The following is a 19,656-nucleotide window of genomic DNA, read 5'->3' on the forward strand; positions in this document are numbered from 1 at the left end:
CCGGCAGTCCAGGTGGCCGCACCTCCCGGGCCCCTCTTTTAGTACATCCTGTTTGTCCCGGGGCCCAACATTCAGAATTATAAACATAACTAGCCCAACCGCCTCCCATGTACCCGTTCACATATTACAGTCATTATTAGCCACCAGATATTACTAAAAAAGGATATCAAAGATCTTCAGGGGGGCCGTCCAGCCCTCGCAGATGCTCAACTCCTTCCATTATCCAGCATGTCATCTGCTGCCCTGGGCGTCACAGTGGGAAATTAAACCATACTGTTCTCTGAGTCCGAGTGAATCGTACTGTCCTCCGTGTCCGTGTTTAACTTCTACTGATCTTCTCTAAAGTTGCCTGCCAAGGCGACGGCATAGCAAATCCTACATGCATCTGATTTTGCGAGTCCCTAAATGCGAATCCTTAAACTTTGCAATTAAGGACTCGCAAATTCGAACGTTGATGCATCTAATAGTTGGATTCTTAAATATGCCTAAGTTTCCTAATCGATTAGTCTGTGTGACTACGTTTGGTCCCGACACCCATAAGATCAGACAAATGGTTTTAAAAAATTGGCATCTCCTAGAGAACTTGGAATGCCCCTTCCCTCGCCCACTGTTTGCATATAAAAAAAACAGAAGTATTGGCCAAACTGTAGTCCGTGCTGAAATCGCTTTAGCTAAACCTAAAAGCGACCTTTTATCTAAATGGGGGTTGAAACCTATTGCAGGGCACCACAAGTGTGGAAATTGCGTGTCCTGTGCTAACACGATCGAGGGGAAGGAATTCGAACATAATAATATCAAATGGAAACATGATGGTTTTTCCAATTGTCGAACAAAAAATGTTGTGTATGTAGTCCCATTTCCCTGTCCAAAAATTTACATAGGGAAGACTAATCAACAAATAAATGTGAGAATAACACAGCACAGGTCACGCATTAAAAACAAGGTGATATCAGCCCCTATGGATGAACACTTTATTGATAAGCAGCATGGGGAGACAGATTTTAAATGGTCGGTCTTGTACACTGTAAATCAGTTAAAATGCCCCACTGACTCAGGAAAGCTACTTCTGCATAAAGAAGCCTATCTGATTTTGAAATTTAACAGCGCTTTAACCGCGCTGAATACATTGTCTGAGGTTTCGCGATTATAATGAATGACTAACCCCCGAACTAATCTGATAAATCAACTTCTGTAGACTGCCATATGTACATTGAAAAGTATGGGGTATTACTGGAATACTGAATAATAAAAAGTGGGTACTATAACACACTAGCAAACTTGGAAATTAGTCAGTTCCAAGATGGCCCCCATCAAACTTGGAAACTAGTCCGTTCCAAGATGGCCCCCATCCATTGTAGGCATGCATATAAATAACACGTTACAAGATGGCCGCGAGGTCAATGGACACAGCAGATTTATACTCGGCATACACAACAAAGAGGTAAGATGCGCGATACACTTATGCGAATAGATACTAAGTTACATGCATCAGACACTTAATTTGTGTTTCCGTGTAATCACAGGAGACCAGTGATGGTGGGGAACACTGTAATTGCGAAGTAAAACAAGATGTTTTTTAAATACAGCGCGGGACCGCGCATCTAAAGAAAGCAGGTATGCCTAACCGATTTAGAAGCAATGCGGAAACACTTATATAAAATGAGTGCACACGGGTGATAGAACTTTCCCCTGTTTGTCTTTGAATAATTTGTAGGAACACGAGGACCACTCCTTCCATTGTATAAAATACATCCGAGACGTGCAGCACCCCGCGCATGAAGGCGCTGAAGCAAAAAGAGGTATGCCTTTAAAATCGCCTTTATAGGAGAACTAGCAGACAAACAAACTTAATGGAAAAACTTATATTAAATTAAATGTTTCCATTTCTTCATAGTAATCGTAAATATTATGAAAAAATCGATAAGGGTGCAAACACGAAGACAAAGATCGTAAAAGGTAGGCTGTGTAGCAATGCTTTTGCATACGAACTCCCGAGCTCTCAAAGAAAATAAAAACCCTGATAATGATACTTTACATTATAGATAAAGAAACACACGATCTAGAAAGTGAATACTAGAGCATACGACCAGCAACAATTCAGGTACTGGTTTTGTCATTCCGCGAATGGTAGAGAGGTGATTGACAAGAATTCTATCCAAATACTAAAATAGAATCTCATTTTTTCTTTTTACATATATCCTGTAGATAAATAAAAGAGACAGAGCCCTGATGAGAACCCATAAAGTGACAGGAGTGGGTTCGAAACGCGTCGGCTTTTGAATCAGGAATGCATTAATTTGCAGTACATTTAATGACTTTGACAAATTTAATATGCACTAATTTGCTACTTGTTGAATAATAGTATCTAAATGTTCACTTTGTCCTTTGTTTAGTTAGATATCATTTATGTGAGTCTAGTTGTTGATCCAAATGAATATGGTGTCTATATATGTAATGTAATTCATGTGGTGTTTATATATGTAATGTGGAATGTAATTTGCTTTGAAAATTTATGTTGGAATGGTTGAATGTATTTAAGTGTCTTTTTTGTACATTAACGTTTTTGAATATAATGAAATAAAAAGCAAAAAGGTATTAAGTAAATATACCAAACAGACCATATAGTAATACTGGTTTGTTTTCCTCAATTGGGAGGTGTCAAGTAAGGTGAAGTTGGCAATTTATTTGTACACATAAGTTTCCTCATAAGCACTACCTTGATAGGGCTTTTAAGCGTCATATGTCTCAGCTTAATCAAATGTCCCCGTTGCAAATCCTCATCAAAGGGAATCCCCAAGTAACGAAAATGCTTCACCCTGTTAATCTTAACTTCCCCAATCTTATGTATTTTAGTTTTGGCCTTTGGAGGGCCATAGATCATGGTAAAAGATTTTGACATATTAGCGGTAAGATCCAGATCATTCATGACACGGATGGAGAGGTCCAGCAATGTCTTTAACTCATTTGCTGTTCCTGCAATGAGATCAGCATCGTCCACATAGAAAAGGACAGGGATTGCGAGAATCGCTATTTGCGGCATATCCTTTCCGTTAAGAGCTATAAAGGGCTCTAAACCATTGATGGAAAGTAAAAAGAGGAATGGGTCCAAAATGCACCCTTGTCATATGCCTCAAGGCAACCTGACACAGGAGATGCATTCCCCATCTTGACTAAATCGTACTTTAGCAAAAGTGTCCCAATGGAGACGACAAAGAAGTTCAACCAAAACCTGCATGACCCCCAAGCTCCTCAGTATAATCAACAGTTTTATATGGTTGACAGTGTCAGAGGCACATGAGACGTCCATAAACCATGGACTGGACTCCAAAAGGCTGGAACTCCAGCCCGCTAAATCTGAGCATATGCCTTCCACTCCATGGCCTCTCTGGTAAGTCCTGCCGTCCCAACGACATGGTAGGACTTTGCATCTAAACTATCACAATCTACACTTCCCTCCGTGGAGATTGAGATTAGTTAACTGAGATGATTAAATCTTCCACTGGAAATGGTGGATGTTATTCTGGCTGCTTACTGCCCACACTTTATCCCCAGCCTTATCTGTGGGACCCTAAATTGGTTCTTATCTTTTGATGTGCTCACTCTTTGGACCTATGCACAGTTGCACTGTGAGACGTCTGTCCTTTAAGGATTTCTTACTTTTTGCCATCACTTCTGCACATCATCTCACTGATTTGCATTAATTGTCTGTTCAGACTCATAATACCTTCTTTTTTCATGATGGTAGCACTTCTTTTCTCTCAAAACTGATGTCATCATTTCATGAAGGCAGTTCATTATGCTCCCTGCATTATTTTCTCCTCTGCATTCCTCTAAAAAGGAGGAGAGGTGCCACTGGTTGAATCCTGTTACACCTGGGGGTCTCTAGTTGGCTGAGGTAGGGACCTTAGTGCAAATCGGGACTCTTGCTTCTAGTCAGGGAAAGGAGGGATACTCCTGGTAGCTTGGCATGAGCAGCCAGGCTTATCTCCAAGGCAATGTGTAAAGTATTTGTGACCACACTCCCAGTAACCCAGTGATAACACCACAAATGGACACCACACTGGTTTTTATAAAAATAGCAATATCTTTATCAAAAGGAAAACGACGAGACCAAACGATAGAAATCCTACATATGCGTATTCATAATATTTCACTTTGCTGGTTATTAGGCCAGCAATCACTTCTAGGTTCTTGCGATATTAATGAGCAGTTCACGCTGATCTAATGCAGTCCTAATTCAATGCTATGCAGTTCGTAATGCATTTCATAATGTAGTGATAAGACACGTACTAATGCAGTTCGTAACGCAGGAATAATGCAGTTCGTAATGCAAGAATAAGACAGTCGTTAATGCAAGAATCAGGCAGTTCTTAATGCAAGAATAGTGCAGTTCGTAATGCAAGAATCAGGCAGTTCGTAATGCAAGAATAATGCGGTTTGTAATGCAAGAATCAGGCAGTTCGCACTGCAAGAATAATGTGGTTCATAATTAGGGCTCCCGGTTTTATGGTATTTATTTTTTTGACATTTCCGTCTGTATTTATCCATATTTATTTTCTGGTAATTTTATCTGTATTTATCCACATTTATTTTTGTCGCAAGCAAAAGAAGACGCTGCAGCCAGTATTTTTCCACATTTATTTAAATAGGCACTGCACACTTGCACTCAGTTGTAATAGGTTTAGATATATGTACATATACATCAAATTAAGTAAACACAATATATTCATCTGAAAACTTTGCCAAAATAATTTAAAGAGAACATAGGGCTAAACAGACCTTGTGTAACTTGCATGAGGAAACCTTTACTGCGGGGCTGTACAACCTAGGGACATTTAAATCCTGTTCTTCTCTTGTCACATTTGATGTGCCTTCAAAGACAGTCCAATGTCAAGCTGTGTCTTTGAAGGAGCAACCCACTTTTTTCTCATTGCAGAACAATTCCCCTGGGATTATTTTTGCCTACATAGAAATTATTTTGACAGATTTTTGTACCATTTTTTTTAAACGGAGGAGATAATTTTCCAGCGTACACTATGATAAATATCTATTTATAACTTGCTAAAATGCATGTGACTGTTCATATTTTTGAGGGAAGGAGGGTGCAAAATGCTTTGTGTCTGCATCGGAAACAGTCTTCCCCCGGAGCCAACACAAAGTATAATGGAACTGGGCCCGGAGGTATTGGGGAGCTTTACCCGAGCGTCCGTTCAGTTTTACATGTTCATATGCATTGTTTACAGGCATGTGGAAATGAAGTGATATGCTCAGAATCACAATTGTTTTCTGATGCAGCGTCCAGGATTACCCATTTACATTTATTAACTGGCCCAAAGTGTTTCCCCCTGCAACAATCGGGTTGCGAAAATGTGTACACAATAACGCAATGCACTCCTCCCCCTTCTCCTCTGGAGTGAACCTGGAGTCAAGGGGCTGCTGAAAGCGCGGACCCAAGTAAAGCAACGCACATTCTATAGAGGAAGGCACCCGGAGGCAGGAGCAAGGGTCTTTAACACTGCCCAAGCTCACCTTAATAAAGCAAAGCACTCTCAGACAATGAGACGCTTCACACACCCAGAAGGAGGCGCGCAACACTCATTGGGCTCAACTGGCTTCAGCCTCTCCCTCTCCCCCCCACATAACTGTCTTTTTCTCACCCTGGCCACAAGTGCCAGACGTTCACACTGCCCATCCCAGTTCTTCACATTACCCAACAATGCCACATTCTAACACTGTTCACCAGTGTAACTTTACTATCCTGAACCCCACAGCCCCTTTCTCACAATGTTCATTGTGGCAGCTTCTTAAACTTCCCATCACTTGCAACTACACATTTTGCCCCCACTGTCCGTTCTTCATGCTGCCCACTTGGGGAGATTCTCACATGCCCCCAATTGTCAGTCCCTCATGCTGTCTATCAGTGGCAGCATCTCACACTGCCCTACAGGGTTGGTTCGTCACATTGTTTACGTTGCCAATAGCTGCCACTGCCCATCAGACTCAATGCTCATTTAGTCCTAGGACTCTGTGCTGTGACTAGAAGCTGTAAGACCATGTTTGTGCCAGCCGTGCATGAGTTAAGTGAGGGAATGCAAGGAGAAATGGGGTTTAAAGCTGAGAGTGGATGAAAGCCTCTGGAAGTCGGGGGGGCCTCCAGGGGCCCAAACATGCTCCGAATGACCAAGAGACAAGCATCCCCCCATCTGTGCGCCAGTATGTCAAAAAGGCCTCTCTCCAGAGAGGCTCCTCGACCCCTAAAGCGGCCAGATAGGAGCTGAGGGGGTGCCACATCAACGAGTACCTAATATGCCATTGACACGAGTTCTCAGCCCCTCACCCCTCCCCATAGCTTCAAGTCCACAGCATGTACTGGCCTGGCAAAGATAACATACAGTACTAAACTAGGTACAGCTGAGGCACAGTAGCGAGCTGGCGGGCTCTGGATTCTGCTGGCTGTACCCTCTTCAGTGCCTCTTCTGGAACCAGTGCCTCCCATTTACTCTCTACCCTTTCCATTACACAGTCTCTCATCTCTTACTGAAACTCTGATTACCCGCCCCCCCTTTAACCTTGGTCTCTTTCACTGCAGTCACCAGGTCTCTGGTCCTTATCTTTCTTTACTCTCCGATCTTATCTGTCCTATGCAGGCGCGCATAGTCCCCCTCCCACCCGCCCCCCTGTCTCATGCGTCAGCTGTCTGCCCGGGCTGAGAAACACAGCTGCACCCTGGTACTTCACAGGTCTTTAAAAGGCCATTACTTCACTTGTTAGCAAGGCTTTGTTGTTATTTTCACCCCATCGGTCGGAAGAATTAACCCCCCCCCCTAAATTTTTATTGCGCCTCTGCTCAGAAGTGAGAGCATGCTGGATTGGGGTGACTACCCCAGGGGTCCTGATGAAATGACCTGTGAAGGGAGAGTGCCAAATGCTGCGCTGAGGGCGGCCTCTTAGTAGTGGGCGCCTTTCATGTGCAGAGAGCAGCCTGCATTCTATGTTTCAGAACAGGCAACCCTGAGCTAAAGCACTTTGGCAGTATTTTTCCGTTTTTATTTATAAATACAGACAAAGGACAAAAAGTTTTCCATCTGCATTTATAAGTAAAAATCAGTTTAAACGGAAAACCGGGAGCCTTATTCATAATGCAAGAATCAGGCAGTTCGTAATGCAAGAATAATGTGGTTCGTAATGCAAGAATAAGGCAGTTCTTAATGGAATCAGGCAGTTGGTAATGCAAGGAATAACGCTATAAGCCAATCTGCGCAGTCAACTCGGGCACCACTAGGCCCCAACAGCAGAGACAACAGTCGTAAGCTTAAAGGGGCGGCCCCAGTACTGCTGGGCAGGTACTGGCCGCTCAGGAACTCTGCGTGTCTAAAGCGGTGCATCAAGAGAGAGATCGGAGCACTCCTGTACTCCTCCTGCACGCCTCCACAGGCCACACAGGCTTGCGGCTCCCGACTAGAGTCCAAGCCTTACCTGGGGGGTGCGGTGCCTCCCTCTCTTTCTCCGCTCATCGGACGTCCTTCTGGGCGGCCCGATGACATTACAGCTCTGTTGTTAGTCGACGCTCTAGCCGGACGGGTTACGGAGTTGCCCTCTCCTTCGATGACGATCTTGGGCAGATTCCTCTTGGCGAACAATGATCACAATCCCTTTCACCTTGCAGCTTCCTTAGCTTCAAGAAAACCTTTAGCACGTTGCAGCTCGGGCCGGTGGAGGCGATCCTCACTCACAGCCTCCGTTACAATGATGGCTTGGGCCACAAACAGCAATGCAGCAGCGTAGACGATGTTTCATGCTGCGGGGGCAATGCAGTCACAGGGCACCTCTTAAACAGCACCACAGACCACACAGCACTTCAAGAAATCCTTTAGCACGTTGCAGCTCAGGCCGCGGCGGCGATCCTCACTCACAGCCTCAGTTACGATAATGGCTCGGGCCACAAACAGCAATGCAGCGTCGTGGACGATGTTTCACGCTGCGGAGGCAATGCGGTCATGGGGCACCTCGCAAACAGCACCATGGACCACACGGCAGTCTCAGGTGTGCAAAAAAAGCACAAGCACCAAGCGTTGCTGAGACACAGTTGGAAACTTTGATGTTCCTGAGTTTGCACAACAGGGGATCAGCTCTTCTCGGGCCCTTGGAGACAAGTTACTTCAGGACACAGCACACAGCAAAGTCCTCTCAAGCAGGGGGACACAGCACACAGCAAAGTCGCTTGTCCTCTCCTAAGTCAAATCAGCAAACTGCAGGCCAGCCCCCGAACACACACCAAGGGCAGTCCATCTCTTCAGTCTCTTCAGCTGTTCTTCTTTGGCAGAAGTTCCTCTTGATCACAAAGTAGTTTCAATCTTTTTTCAGTCTGGATTTCATTTTTGTGTTCAGGGGGTTCAGCTCTTACATTTATGCCGCTAAATGCCTTTGAACTCTTTGTGTTCAGGGTGCTCTGAGCCCAGACCAAACTAGACCTGGGTGTCTTCCTGCCAGTGCACTCCCTCTTCCTCTGATAGTCAGGGTCTGGGCACTAGATGCTCAGCAGGATGTGGAGCCATCCTTTGGTGGCAGCAATACAGCCTTCTTCACATCCAGTGGGCTACTCCTCCACCCACATCAAGTGCAGGCTAGCCTGTTGCTTTCTCACCTACTCCTCCCTGGTGTCCGGACACTTCCCAGACCCTGTCACATCCAAACCCAGACAGGCAATACACAACCAGGCAGAGGCACAAAGGATGGTTTAAGACAAAAACCAGCCACTTCTAAAAGCGTGGTTTCTAAACACACAATTCAAAATCCATCTTCACAATAAGATGGGTTATTACATTCTGAGTTCATGCACACTAAACTCCATCGCTCCATCTTATGCCTATGGGAAGATATGCTGGAAACATGGGACACAGCATTCCCCATTCTGTCCTACGGGCAAGATGGCCTTGCAAAAGTGAAAAACAAACTTGGCAGTATTTCACTGTCAAGACATGGTCACACCTCAGTACATGTCCTACCTTTCACATACGCTGCACCCTGCCCAGGGGGGTACCTTGGGCCTACTATAGGGGTGTCTAATGTGCATAAAAAGGTAAGGTTAGGCCTAGCAAGTGGGTGCACTTGCCAGGACAACTAGGCAGTTAACAAACTGCACGCAGGCACAGAAGAAGCAGGCCTGAGATCTCTTTTAGGGCTACTTGTGTGGGTGGCACAATTAGTGCTGCAGGCCGACTAGTAGCATTTGTATTACCAGCCCTGGCACACATAGCGCACTTTACTAGGGACTTTACTAGTAAGACAAACATACCAGTTAGCGACAACCAATTACTATAACTCTTTATACAGGGAGCACTTGCACGTTGACACTGATCAGCAGTGGCAAAGTGCCCAAAGCATCTAAATCAGCAACATAATGTCAGAAAAAAGTTTAGGAGGAAGGCAAAAAGTTTAAGGAACCTTAGCCAAAAAGGGTCAAGTCCAACACAACCCCCTCCCAGCCTAAAGCCAGGGTAAGCCAATCAACTACCTTGATTGACTCCCCTGCTTGTGGTGATAGAAGCAGATGCGGGCCCACTACCGCAGGGACACCCTCTTATTCTAAGCCTTCCTGACCCCAGGGGGTTCCCTTGGTTACAACTCCATGGGGCAACTAAGCTACTCCAGTAATACTTCCTGGCAGTCTTGTGCCCTCTAGGGGTGCTTGTCCCTTGCCTACTCCAGGCGGGGTTACCCTGGTGACTTCTAGGGGACCCTGCCCTTCTGGCAGGTCCCTGACCCACGGGGTTTTCTACTGGGGAACACGTCTCTCAAACTTCTGTCTAGACTGCTGGGCCTGCCACTTAGGAATGGCACCAACAAACTTCAGGGCTGCGGGAGCTCTGGTTACCGATGCCCCACGACCTCCTGATGCTAGGTGTTCTTCCTCGCACAGCTGGCAAGTGGGCTCTAGACCTCAAACTGTGTGCTCTCCTAAGGTACCCTCCAGTCTCTGGGGTGGGGCTGTGGACCCCCAGGGATGCTGCTCACACTCCCTCCCTGTCCTTTGATACAGGTTGCTATCCTGCACACCCCCAAACTAATCTGGGACCTGACTGCACCACTCTGCCCTTCTACCCTCCCACGGGAACAAAAGACCTCTGAGTCACTGATGGAATTCCCCCTTAGTGCCTCTTCAGACCCCCTGATCCTTAACCAGAGGTCTGTCTTGGGTGCAAGCTCTTGGGAATCAAAGAGCTCGCCCTCTAACAGGTGTTGGTGCAACTCTGAAAAATGATTACTGAGCCGGGACACCCTGGGGCCCAAATTGAGCAATACCTTGAAATCATTGGCCATGCTAACCATCACCCAATCATCCAATGCACGCGTGTACTCATCCATACCCCCACTCCAAGGAACTTGAAGTTTCTGAATTTCTTCCAGCACTGTTCAGGAGTGAGCCCAATCCTGAGGCATAAATCCTCTTTCACGTTGGCATAGGTCAGGGTTCCCACCCTCTCTAAAGGTGGTAAAACATCCTTCCCAGAAGCCTTAAAGTGTTTCCATAGTCCCGCCCTCCCAATCCTTCTCAGGCACCTCATTCATCCTCAGTGTGATCTCATAGGCTGTGAATCACGCATAAATATCATCACTCCTTTGGGAATCTTGCACTAAGTCTTTGGGAATGTACACCACAACCTCTGGCACTGGCTGTGCGCTGCCACCATTTGAACTGGACTCCACCTGTTTAGCCTTAATGTCCAGTTCCCTCATAATTAACTCATGAGCTAAAAGAATCTTCTTCTCTTCCAAGGCGAGAGCGTCCTTGCTCTCCTCTGCTCGCTTTTCACTTTCAAAGAGCAGCTTTGTCTCCTCTGCTTGAGCCTTAAGTTTTAAAACCTCCAACTGATGCTCTCTGACCCTTTGGCTTTCCTCCAGCTCCTCTGGGGAAAAGCTCCTCCCTGAATGACTACTACCAGCCCCTGAGGCTGGTCTTCCCACTTGCAAATCCTGTGGACCAAATCCATTCCCTGTGTCATCCTCATCCACCTCAGCATCACCTGTCTCATTAGCTTCTTTGGCTTCCCACAAGGCCCTGAAGGCAGTTTGCAGTTCCTCCTTCTTGGCGCTACTTGTCATGGCACATCCCAAAGCTCTGCAGAATTGCCTCAATTGATCAACTTTGTAGGTAAGCAATGCCTCAATGTCAAATTCCAATTCTGCAACCTCACTGGCTATATGACTCCTTTGAGACCTGATGTGTGGCTTAAAGGTCGCTCAAAACTAGAACCCAAATAAAACAAACCCCGATATGTTGTTGCGTCGTGGTCTGTGCTAAAAGTAGTGATGTACACCAATCACTGTGAGTGAGTTGCAAATACAAGTTCAATCCCACCACTGCCACCAATGTTAGACCTGGGTGTCTCTAGTTGTCTGAGGTAGGTACCAATATCCAAAAAGGGACCCTTGCTTCTAGCCAGGGTAATGGGGTACACTCTTTAGATTAAGTATGGGGGAATTTTGCGAATTCGCGGTATGCAAATTCACGCAAAAGCGTACTTCCGGTCCGCAAAATCCGCGAACTTTTGCAAACTTGCGATTTTTTTTATTTTTGCGTGTTCGCTGGATTTTTTTCAGCGCGGCTACCGCGAAGTTACCCATGCGGTCATACATGGGCGCGGCCATCTTGTTTTCAGTGTTCGCGTTGCGTATTTCCGCTTCAGGGCGCTAGTTGCATGCACGTGTTGTGCATTTCCTACGTGTGGGGCGCAATTGCGTGTTCGTGAAATATCGCGCAAACTTACCCACTCGGTCGCAATGGGTGTGGCCATCTTGTTTTTCATTCATTGCTATGGTTCTGGGTATGCTTTTTCAATCCTCCTTCAATCTTTGTAATCCTTTGTTTGTTTGAACTTTTTAAAAATCTTTTGTTACTCATTATCTATCACTCTATTTTTGTACATCTATATTTTGTGTTTTTTTCTACTTTTTTTTAATTTACTTTTTCCCTATTCTTTCCTATTTTATTTTCCTTTAACTGTTCAGGACCGTGGCAAAGGGAGCCTGCAAAAACCTGAAGGGGAAGGGTCCCGCACCCCTTAGCCGGCTCTCTTGCGGGTGCTGAAGGGGGGAGGCCGTAAATCCCAGGGAGATCTTCAGCGCAGTGGAGGTGGCCTCACTGGTCTTCTTCGTGCAGCGCCACCTCCCCAAGACTGTCGCGGCAGGCCCGGTACTGGGTACGGCCTCCGGGAGAGTCGCCAGCTATGGGGTAAGGTGTGCTGGGCCATGTATCGGGAGTCTGGGGTCCGGCGCACCTACAACCAGGTGACGCACCGGTGGTCGGACATACATATCGGGAACACGACCTGCTAGACCTGCTTGGCGTGGAGATCCCTGGGCTTGGTGAGTACTAGTAGCTATTTAATCACTACTTTGTTGTCTTCTGCTCTGTGTTATGATATTGCAAATATATTTTTTTCCCGAAGAGCAAGAATGCTGCTGATTACATTGCAGGTAAATTATGTTTCAAAAGCTTCTGTGATTGCAGGTGCTTGCCTGCTCACTGGCGGTGCTACTATGCTTACTTGCTTTCAATTTTGTGCTCATTTGGCCTGAGTGATTATGTATGAGTGTACTTTACAGAACTGCGTAATGCTAGACACTAGAGATTACATTGCAGGTAAATTTTGTTTCAAAAGCTTCTGTGATTGCAGGTGCACGCCTGCTCACTGCCGGTGCTACTATGCTTACTTGTTTTCAATTTTGTGCTCATTTGGCCTGAGTGATTATGCATGAGTGTACTTTACAGAACTGTGTAATGCTAGACACTAGCGATTACATTGCATGTAAATTATGTTTCAAAAGCTTCTGTGATTGCACGTGCTCGCCTGCCCACTGGCGGTGCTACTATGCTTACTTGTTTTCAATTTTGTGCTCATTTGGCCTCAGTGATTATGTATGAGTGTACTTTACAGAACTGCGTAATGCTAGACACTAGAGACTCAAGTCCAGTCCTTTCTTTGTACTCCTGCCAGTAAGAAGAGATAGTGGTGGTGGATTGATAGTTTGAGTATATTATGACTGGTTATTTAGTAGGAAACTTTTTAGTGGTCTGCAATCATGGCGGACTGTGTCTGTCACTTCGCGTGCTGCGGAGTGCTGCCTGCCAGTCCTAGTAGAATCTTTTTGTAGTTGGTTTAGTGAGTTACATAACTTTCCAAGTGGACAGTCCGCAAATCCAGCAATACTAATATTCTAGTAGATCACATCAGATAGGTCAATAAATTTAGTGCAACTGTTGTCTATTTCCCCGAAATATTATGTTATTGTTGTTTTGAAATGTTTGATTTGGTTGACAACAATCATCCATGTTTGTGTCTTTCTTTCATGTACATCAGCTCCTCCCAGGGGCAAGAGGACAGAGGAGGTAGCCGCGCTGGCGGAGCAGAAAGGCTAGGATCGGTCCGCCGAGGGCTCCTCTGCTGGCTCCAGTAAGTTTTCCTGTTAATATTAATAATTACTTCCCTAACTTTTACAGCACCTATTTATTCCAAACGTTCATCATAATTCTATTTTTTCCTAAGTCGTCTTTGATCTTCTTGTAGACTGTTTCTAAATTGTTATCCTGCCTCTACTATGACTTTTTTATTAGTCTGTCTGTGTAGCTAGCTAAGCTTGCACAGTTGGCAAAAGGTGTTAAAACAAAACTCTTATTCAGCAATAGCTCTAGGCACTAAGTGCAGTCCTCTGGGTTGCTCATAATGTCTATTGAAGTCTTCTTAATGTTTATGCTTTGACAATTCCCAACAATAAAATGTCAATGGCCACCAAAAATAAGATACTAGTTTACTTTTTGATTGGTTAGGAGGACATACTACTACTGCTGCAGGGACTATTCTGCACAAACAGAACTATGGACAAGAAATAGGGCATTGGTGATAATAGGTGCAGTTAGACTGTCAACATGCCTCAGTCATAACAGAAGTTGAACCCCCAATCTCCTTACTGACTAGCTAGTGTGTCAGAGTCATTATTTAGTTCCCGAATGCAGCGATGATCCCCAATGATTATACAACCCAGAACATAAGACTACGGAGTCAGAGTCCCGACCTCTCAGAGTCATGGACTCATGCTTGCAAATTGCAAACCCTTTCGCTCACTCACTCATGACCAAAAACCACAGAGTGTTGTAAGTTTTAAAGCTTTATTAAAAGTAAAACAACTAGCTCTGTGTGTACTCTGTATATTACATTTCAATTGTGCATTATATAAAAGCATTTATTAAAATCAACTTCATATAAGATAAACGGTGAACTCTTGAAAACTCAACAGTGGCTGATTTTACACATTATGGGGGTCATTACGATCGCGGACGGACTTGAGTCCGTCCGCGACCCCAGAGCATGAGAGAACGTCCGCATGGGCTGCGGCGTTCCCTCTGTGCAGATTAGGATGTGACCGCCTGGGTGGCGGTCACATCCTCTATTTTAACATTGCGGCGGGTGGAGCTTCAAGCTGCACCCACAGCAATGTTAAAAAAGCATGCACTGCATTTGCGTGCACAAAGCGGCAGGCACCGCGCGGTGCCTGCTGCATTGTGCACGCAAATGCAGGGGGGTACCATAGGTACCCCCCATGTGCACCCCCCACCCCCCACTACACCTAGGGGGCCCGCAACGGGCCCCCGCAGTGCAGTTACACAAAAAGCCGCCGCGGAAAAGCATGTTCAAAAGCACATCCTAATCTGGCTGACGGTGTCTGAGAGACACCGTCACCATTTTAGTGCTTTTCCGCCGCGGTTGTAAGCCAGCCGCGGCGGAAAAGCTGCGGACCTAAACCATGACCCACCAGCCATCCTAATGTGGCGGTGGGTCCTGGTGGGTCCGCAGAGGATTTTCCGCATCCTCCGGGACGGCGGTGGCTTCCGCCGGCCCGGAGGATGCGGAAAATCCTCCATCGTAATGACCCCCTAATTGTGGGAGAGCCCTCACCTGGTTGGAACTTAAAGTCTTGGTGGTGATGATGACGACTCCGAGTAACATATTGCTCTTGTTCGTAGAAGGGAAGCTTCTGTCTGTTATGAGAAAAATGGTGCGTGTTAAAAAGCAAGCATTCATCAGTTGTGCCAAAAAGTGTAGCATATTATGGCTAAGCATAAATAAAAAACACCCTCCCCTTACGAAAGGGGAATTTCCAGTTTAGACTAGAGAGTCACAAATAATTAAATTTGTTTATTTAGTAACATATTTTTTAATTCCTAGATAAAATAGGGAGTGGTGTATATGGCATCTAAAAATAATAAATGTATTTTCTAGGCGTAACACCATCAGCACAGCCCACCACCAGTGCCGGGGCCAGCGCGGAGGTGGTCACTCCAGGGGCGGATGCAGTGCCAGCAGGAACTGCTGTGGGGATGCCACGGTAGTGGCGGGCGGTGGTAAGCTATTATATTCTTTACTTATTGAGATTGCAGAGTATGCTGGCTGCAGGGGTGTATATGTTGTACAGTAAGTACAAGTACACCTTACTGTTAAGAAGAATTACAAATTTAGAACTAAGTTCTTGTCAACCAGGTAGAAGACACTCACCCTTGGCTTCGCATTAGCAATGGCATTAGCGGCAGGAGTTGACGAGTAACTAATGGCCTCCTCTAAATTTGACCTCAACTCAGCTGTGAAAGTTTTATCGAGAAGCCAAGTCAGATCAGAGATGAACTTGATGGATGGGATGAACGAAAAGGGAAAGAAGGGTGTAAGGAAGGACGAGCGAGTTAAATTAATGACTGGCAAAGAATGATACTTGTTTTTGAATGCAGGCACAGGTGGCTGGGAATCTTATGCATGGCCGGTTGAAGGCTGAAGCAAGGATGGGTGGAAGGAGAAAGAAAAGAGGACTGCCTGGGTGGGTGAAACAGAAACTGTATGTGTGCGCAATATATCCTTTGGTTCGAATTCAAATGCAAGTCAAGCACGGAAGCATGGCTGGCGGCTTACAAAATAAAATAAAAAGTGTGTTTTTCGGTGACAAAAAGTAAGGTTTGCCCAGTTGAGACATTAAGAAGAATGATTGACATTTACTTTGAATGGACGGATGCCTGGATGGTATCTTCCTCATAGGTAGCATAGGTGTATGTAGACAGAGTAGACAGTCACTGGATGAAGAGTGTTACTTTGAAGAGCATGTAACACTGCACGTCCATGCCAGATTAGCAAAGCAGAGGAAAGTAGAAGTTGTAATTTTTCAGAATACTCCCTTGACTAACAGTAGTTTGCAAGCACAGCATATATTGCATATCTATATTGTATAGTTCACATTATCGAGTCAAGTCACAACTCACAAGTGCCTTCCTCCGGCGATTACGGGGACCACTCACTACCTCTGTTAATAATTTCTTTCAACTGTCATTCATGTGTGGCCTATCGGTGTTCACTCAATCAATAAAAACAAAGCACCTAAAGTCATCCCTTATATAAGCAAATATCATGTGAAGGGATAGATGATCATATTATTTCTCTTCTCTATTTTAGTTTTGTAGTAGTCAGGGGCAGGGCAGGGTGAAAGTTAAATTAATTGAGCAGTAGCCCTTGTAACAGAGTATGGCCAGTGCCACCCGTAATAGAAAAGTGAGAGCTTCACCACCTGCATGTACTGGCCTGGTAACAGTAACGCAAGTCTGCGTCATCATGGCTTGAGTCTGTTTTTCTTGGGTGCAAGCTGACTGCGCTGGCATTATGCCGGCTTCCACAAGTTTACGTACTAATTTAGCTAAACAAGAGAGAAGAAGAAGACTGGTGTACTGTCCGAGTCTAATGTAGTGAGTCCATAAAGTGCTAGTAGAATTTTTGAAACTCCCACTAATGTTAGAGCAGAGGCCGACAAAGTGGGAGGTTAGATAGACAGATGCCACAAATGTTATGTACTGTTCTTGCAAGTTGCTAGTGCTACTGTGACACAACTTTCTGTTGAATAATTTTGTGTTAATCTTAAAGAGTATTGGTTACAGTATGTTTTTCTTTCTTCATATAGATACTCCTTCTAAACTAACAAGGAAGGAGTTGGCTATCCGGGGCCGGCAACGGAAGTTGGAGGCAATTGTCGCCGAATATCAGCGATTGGTGGCCCAGGAGGAGGAGGATGACTCGCAGTCACAGTCAACATCCACGACAGCTGCATCCTCCTCCGCTGCCCCTGGGTCATACAGTCAGCGCAATCCTCCAGTGGTACGGCGCCGTGGTTCAGCAGCCACCCGCCGCCGCCAAGCAGCGAAAACAACAGCTGCCCCCCACATAACCTGCTAGGCGCGTATGCACCGTTTGACACTGTGAGTGGCCTACCTTGAGCAGGAGGTGGCGAGGCAGAAAGCCCCGTTAAGGACCTCCAGAGAGAGCTGCGTGACCACCTGGCCACAGGAGGAAACTGCCAGCGAAAGTAGAGAGACTGTCCGGGCCCCTTTTTTAAAGACTTTTGGGGGGGTGGGAATTGGGCGTTGGGGTTTTTGGACTTTTGGGGACATTTGATTTCATGGCCATTGGTTGGGGTTAGGGAGAGGGGTGGGTCGGGTCTTGCGGGACAGTTTATTTTTGTTAGGGATCGAAATAATTATTTATTTTCTACTTAAACATAGCATACGCGTTTTTACTGTTTTGTGGGGGAGGCGGGGGGGTTAGCTGTACGTTTGTTTTCCTGAAACTTAACTGGCTGCTTGATTCAAATTGTCTAAGTAAACGCTCAAATTTGTACAAAAGTGCCACTGACAAAGTTAGTGAATTCAATTGTCCTAGTACTTGACTAGTACTACCGTCAGTCTCTCCTCTCCTCTTACTCCATTATTCTTCCTCCCCCAAAATACTTATCTTACCTGTGATTCGTATTTGAGAATAGGGCTAGGCACAGGGCTGGCTGCATGGCAAATGGCGAATAAGGTTGGCTTTGGAATCCTGAACGGATGAAATGTCATCGTTGTGGTGGTAGTAGTAGTGGTACACACTGGCAGTAGCAGCATATGAAAAAAAAGGAAAAGAAAATTGAGTGGCCTGAGAGGAGCATTAGAACAGTATGATAGATAGTACAGTACACAAGAACAGTGCCATAAATTGTAGCCTAAGCAATGCTAAAGTATTCCATCAAAAGTTAACTACTGGGTGCGTGGAGAATGGCAACTACAAGAAATAGTACTGAAGGACACAGCAGCATAATCATTCGTCACGTGTAGGAGGAGGATGTTGCTGATGATGAATCCACTCAATGGCGCACATGAAATTCTGATTTGATTTGCAAATACTCATGGGTGTGTGTCAAGCAGAATAAGAATATATCCTCAGATTCCTTGACCTGCCTTGAAATTGATTTTCTGTTGCTTTGACCTTATCATCCCCAGCAAGTGTGTGGAATTATTGTTGTCATTTAGTCACACCTCAATGAAAACCACACAGCCCGGGGGAAGAAGGTTAGGGTTTGAAAATTGGATGGAAATCGGGGTTTTTGGGAAAGTTTTGTCGAGAAAAACAAAAAAACACAGCATGGACAAACAACAAATAAAGAAAAAGAAATCTTTGGATACGAAGATATCCATAAATCTTTTAAGGGACATAAAGGAAGTGCATGCATGAACTTGTTTGCTAAATGGATGGTTAGGTTACTGAAAAGTAGTACTTACTACAACTTACTAACTATGAATAAACAAATTGACAGTACTGGGCTGCAGTAATTACTCAATTCCACTTGCCTATTAGCCCTCAGAGAGAATAAACACTTATTAGTACATTAAATTAGTTTTAAAAATAGCAAAGAAACTTATCAAATAGCTGTAGGGATGAATTTGAAGCAGAGAGCAAACGCACAGAGTCGCACTCATAGAAGTTCACAACAATAACTTTATTTAAAAGATAAGGAGAAGTGAAGAGGATACTGTAACTGTATGTTGTAGTTGTCCTGTTCAATTTGAGAAGTTGCATGCACCAGCCATTCCTCTTATTCGCGATACTCCTTCATTCCATCTGACGCTCCGTTGATCAATCTTGGTGAACACACTCTCCACTGCCTGCTTGGCGGATGCGGAATTACGGATTGCTATGGTAAGCCTGAGTTAATGTTTTTCCCATCGCACAGGGTAAAAGCCGGCCTGTAATTGTCAATGGAAAAACAGGAAGGAATATTAAAACACCCCGGAGGAAAAATATACGGTACGGTTGAAGGACTGGGCTAATTTAAGGCCCAGCGGTGCCAGGGGACAACCCCTGAAACCTTCGTGGGAAACCTGTTCCGGCGTACAAATTACAGAGACACGGGACACTTCCTTCGGCGTCAAAGATCAGCGTTTATTTACTGCAGGGACACAGAAATCGCTAGAAGTACAACATAGTGTAGGTTCAGAGAGTCTGCTTCGAATTGCAAAAGTGGATCGCTCCTTTTATACACATTTTCGCCATTGCACAACATAACGAACAAAAGGTTACAACTCAGTTCCCACAGTAAACTTCAGAAGGATCGCATTCATGTTTTCAGAAGCCCGGAACATAATTACAGTAACATGTCGGTTCCCAACTGTAAAAGCACGCTGTCCCACCATTAAGCACATTCCATTCTAGTTGTAAACGACCTAAGAGAAGGGACAGAAACAGGTGCAGGGAAAACAAAGACAGACAACAGATTGAAAAGAGTATGGGGGCAATATCGGAAGCGTGATCACAGGAT

General features: G+C 45.1%; 1 protein-coding gene across 1 annotated transcript in view; it reads left to right on the top strand.

Moving 5' to 3' along the window:
* Positions 1-19,656, top strand: part of LOC147708137 (geranylgeranyl pyrophosphate synthase-like) — a 287,079-nt gene that overhangs the window by 165,411 nt on the left and 102,012 nt on the right. The gene's annotated exons all lie outside the window — the stretch shown is intronic.

This window comes from Lissotriton vulgaris, chromosome 6 (assembly GCF_964263255.1).
Source record: "Lissotriton vulgaris chromosome 6, aLisVul1.2, whole genome shotgun sequence".
Taxonomy (NCBI): Eukaryota; Metazoa; Chordata; class Amphibia; order Caudata; family Salamandridae; genus Lissotriton; species Lissotriton vulgaris.